At 39.2% G+C, this 4,973-nt stretch overlaps 1 non-coding gene across 1 annotated transcript; it reads left to right on the top strand.

Moving 5' to 3' along the window:
- The first annotated feature begins 1,126 nt into the window (after nucleotides 1-1,126).
- LOC131147407 (small nucleolar RNA R71) lies at nucleotides 1,127-1,231 on the top strand. The gene has a single exon (XR_009134789.1). It is a non-coding gene; the product is annotated as a small nucleolar RNA R71 (small nucleolar RNA).
- Nucleotides 1,232-4,973: the final 3,742 nt, after the last annotated feature.

Raw genomic sequence — 4,973 nt, 5'->3', positions numbered from 1 at the left:
TGCCTAAATGAGTCCATGATTGACTCTGTAGTGGTCTCCTTCTTAGATTTAAAGGGTGTCTGTAGAGCTATGGGGTAAGGAGCTGTAGGAGTATAATGAGGAAGTGCTCCAATCTTTGAGGGGGTAGGTCTCTCAATGTTAGTTACAGGACAAGGAGAAGGGGATTCACATAATTCTTCTACTGGCTCATCTCTTTTTTTCCCCTTATCCTTTTCTTGATTTATTTTTCTCCTCAACCCTGTTATTTATCTCCCTATCACTTCGGAGAGTGGTTACCGCTTGGGCGTGCACATTATATGATGAAGTTCCTGCAGCTTGATCGCATTCTAGCCCATTCCGGCCCTTAGGGTTCATTGAAGACTGACTAGGTAGTTTACCCTCGTCTATCCTACTCAAGGAGGTAGCTAGTTGCTCCATAGTGGCTTCCATTTTAGCTATGGACTGGGAGTGAGAGTGAAGTAATTGCCAATTTACTTGGTGATCAACCTCAATGCCCTGAAGGGTTTTCAGCACCGTCTCTTGAAAAGAATCATATTTACGTGGAGGGGGACGGTGGTAGTTGATAAGAAGATGGTCTAAGGGTGGGCACAGTAGAATTTTGGGTATTATGATATGGGTGAGGATGTGGAGTGTTGGGTGATAATTGAGGTCTTTGGACTTGAAATCCTAGAGCTTGTGGCCTCCAGGAGAAGTTAAGATGCTGTTTCCACCCAGGATTATATGTGTTGGAGTAGGGGTCGTTTGACGGCCTATCATACCAATTGTGGGCAGTCATAACAGGTGTGTGAAGGGTCTGAGCAGATGGCGAACACCTCTGCATATGCCACAGGTTGCGGTTGCTGTCTTGAGGATAAGAACCAATTTAGATTTTGAACGATTGTGTGCAGGGTAGGTGCTAGGCCGTGGCTTGAGGCCAACTCATAGACTCCACTATGTTTTGAAGTGGATGGTTTGAAGGGTCTACGAGTGGCCACGGTATGCTGTTGAGAGTTTTTGGTGAGGTTCTCGAAGAGAACCCATATTCTCATGTTTAGTGAGGAAAGTACCTCCACACGATGCATCTACCATCGACCTATCTCTCTCGGCCAGTCTTTTGTAGAAAGTTTGGACTAATTTCCATTTAGGGACCTGATGATGTGGGCATTGACGTAGTAAGTCCCTAAACGCTCCCAAGTCTCGAAGAATAGTTCCCCACCCGACTGAGAGAAACTAGTGATTGCCCTTCACAGCTGGTTAGTCTTTCCAATTAGGAAGTACTTCTTCAAGAATTCGTACTGCATGGTAGCCTAGGTGGTCACTGAGTTTGGTTATAAGGATGTTAGCGAATATTTGGCCTTATCCTTAAGAGAAAACGAGAATAGCCTTAGGCAAAGGGCATCATCATCAAAATTATTGATGCGGATGGTGGAATATATCTTGAGAAATTCATCGAGATGCCAAAAAGTATTTTTGTGGAATTTGCATAAAAAGTGGGCAGTATCAAGATAATGGAAGTTTTGATCTCGAATTGTGCTGCCTGGACATCCGGGAACCAGATGTAAGACGACGAGGTATATGCATTAGGTACAAAGTAGTCCCTAAGAGGCCGAAGGGGTTGCTCCCCCACCACAGGTAGGTAGGGAGCTTGGTGTTCCAGGATCTGATCAGCAAGAACTGGTGGGTTTTGTTCGACTATAACTTTTGGCTCAGACAACTTAGCAAACTCAGGATGAGAGGTTGGTTTCCTAAGGAACCTACGACATCTCTCAATCTCAAGGTCAATAGAAACTATCTCAGGGTCCAGAGAACGCAAAACAAACATACACAATTTAAGTGCAGAGAGTCAAGACTTCTATATATAAACAAGAAAAGAAAAAAAATATATATACAAATAAAGCAACAATATACTAAATGAGAATTTGGCCAACAACTATACCCTAGTCCCCGGAAATAATGCCAAAATTTGGTAGGCTCGCCAAGGCTTGGGTCCTTAACTACCAAAAATAATATTTATAAACCTAACTTGATCCCAAGTTCAGTAGAAAGTGGGGAAATCGGGTGTCGATCCATAGGGACCAAACCGTGCAGTTATAAACCTTTTCTTAATTAGTCTATTATTGCCTCGTGTAAAAGAAAGTGAAAAAGATGGTATTTTGCAATGAGTGTGCTAACAACTACTAGAAAGAAAATAAGATCTAAGTTAACCCTACTCCTACAAAGCGATGTTTAGATATGAATCAGACTTAGGACACCATGCCTCTAACTACGCTCGACCAGCTATATGCAGAAGTACTAACCCGAGAATCTCAGGCCAAGCGGGAGAGGGTTATTTGAGGGCATAGAGTAGTAAGGTTGCACCAACTGTCTGAAGCATGGTCGAGAACCAGAGTATACCTTGTCTCAATGATCACCCGAGCACCTTCACGGTATCCGTAGCCAACTACTTCTATCTAGTGGAGATTGTAGTAGTGCTTATCCTATTATGCAAGACTTCATTATAATCAGAGCAATAAATCGAAAGCATGAAATGAAAGTAGGAAAAATGGTCTCTTATTGCAAACGGATTCGTCTGTCACTAACGATCAAATATATAAAAGAGAACCACAACAGGAATGTAAATGAAAGCAAGTAAATCTATCATAGGGTTGGTACTCAATGGTGTTTTAGGTCTGTCACTAATCCAAAATTGGATAAAGAGGAACCCAGAGCTCATGTTCATAGCAAATATTTATAGGCTTTAGGGTTTACAAGGTTTGATTTACAGTTTAGGAAAGTTTGCAGCAAATCTTACGCAAGAAGATCATCGTTGTTGACCAAGTCATTCCTATGCTTCCCTTGCTCGTGTCCTGGTCAAGACTCGCAGGAAATCAGGAATTTGAATCTTCAGCATCTTCAACTAAGTCGCTCCATAGGGTTTTGCTAGTCGAGTTGATGGTCGAGGCTTGCAGTATCTCGAGCTTCAGAGAATCAACTCAACATAGTCGCCCCTCATGGTCTCTTTGGTTGAACACTTCATTGATACTCTCGGTACTTCTGGCTTCAATATGCTTCAGTATCTTGACGTGGTCACCCTTGAGAATCACTTGGTCGAAGACTTGGTCGAACCTTGTCGCAAATCATCTTCAGTCTAAACCTTGGAATTTGCAGATGACTTGGTTGCCCCTTATGTTGCTAGTCGCGCCACTTGGTCGAGCATATCCTTCTTTTCCTTTGATAATTTGGAGCTTGGTTGAACATCCTATTTGAAATTTTTGGACTTCAAATTCTCCTTTAGCTTCTCGTATGCCTAACTCCTTGGTTTTAACCTATGTTAATTTAGGTGTACTCCCAAGAGGGTGGGTGAATTGGGTATTTCAAAATTATTTAAGTTTATTTTACTGCTTAATCCCTATTTCAATATTTAACTAAATAATCACAGTGGTCTGAAATTAATTCAAATTATTATACCCAATTAAATTTCGGCCTACCCTAGCCTACGTCCTCACCTTGAGTAACCCACTCTAGGATTCCACTAAAAAAACCGCTCCTTTAACTGGGGCAGAGCTTCCTGTACAATACATTGCTTACAAGAGGCGTAGCTACATCCTCAATCACGGTTCATAGCCCAAACTGTGAATACAATATAAAATTACAATTTATGCAAAAACTCAAATGCTTATACACAAAGCTCGTGAGTACAATAGAGATCTAATACATACTCATATGATGAAAGTTGAAGCTCAGTGTGTGAGTATGATATTCAATGATATTTCTTGAAATAAGTGATAAATGATTGTTATGTAAAATATGTACAACCAAGATGCTCTGATGATCTAATCAACTATACGATTTTTATAAAATTATTTGAATAGTAGGTATAGTTCGGAAATCTAAATTAGATTTATGATCTTCACAAAAATTACTCGAATAATTGATTTTCAGTATAGATCAAAACTATAGTCTTTATCAAAATACTTAGTCAATAAGTTTTCTTTAGAATTTTAAATAAGATATTTGAATAAATATGCTAAGATTAAATCTTTGAATAAATGATAAGCTTGATAGTTTTTTAAAGATTTGAAGCCTTAACAAAAAATTTTCTCAAATAATGATCTTTCACAAAATGTATATATAAATAACTCAAGATCAATCTCTTAAATAAAATACTTAAGAATACGTTTGTGAGAAGAAAATAAAATATTTGAGAATAAGCCAACAAAATAGTTTGATCACCAAACCTCAATACCCAAGTTGTTTGTGCAATATTTGCTGGAACACCTTTTGAAAATCAACGTAGCTTAGATTTGATGTGAATGCTTTGAAATCGCAGACAAGGGCTCAGCAATGTGTTCAATGCTTTCCAGAGATGTATATGTGTTCAAGGTTCCCAATAATATGCCAAATGTAAGGCACTAGGGGTTTTAGGTTAGTTTTATAAGAGTTCATGGGTTTTGATCAAATTTTGGCCATTGGATCAAGTTAAAAATAAGAGTTTTCATCTGTGTCCATGCCGAAACGTGAATCAGCGCCCCAACCTTTGTCAATGAATGGGTACGTTCGTCGATGAGTGTACAACACTCGTTTGTTGACGAGGCCATGAGTTTCATCGACAAGAGCACTGTCTGAACTTTTTGGACTCTCGATATTTGTTTGTTGATGAGACAACACTATTCATCACCGAGTGGCCTTCATGAGTTCATCGATGAGGCCATTGCGTTCATTGACGAGGCCTTTAAAATTTGCCTCAAAAAATTTGTTCAACCTAGACTAATGTAAATGAATTTTTCATGCTATGCATGAGTCCTAAGGTCTGTCTAGGGTATATTTGAGCTTCAAAATATATTATATGAAATATGTAAATACATTCAGTTCTAAATACCCATTCCCATTGAAGATCTTGAACTTGAAGCTTGCTTTTTCATCCTTTTATTCTTCTAGATCCATGGATTGAGCCAAGTGGTATGTTCTCTAGATTTCTTATGGCTTCTATGTCAACTTACCATTCGTGCATTCTA

This window comes from Malania oleifera, chromosome 1, assembly GCF_029873635.1.
Source record: "Malania oleifera isolate guangnan ecotype guangnan chromosome 1, ASM2987363v1, whole genome shotgun sequence".
NCBI classification, from domain to species: Eukaryota; Viridiplantae; Streptophyta; class Magnoliopsida; order Santalales; family Ximeniaceae; genus Malania; species Malania oleifera.
Note: the sequence above shows the minus strand (reverse complement) of the source record. Positions and strands in the feature narration are given on the sequence as shown.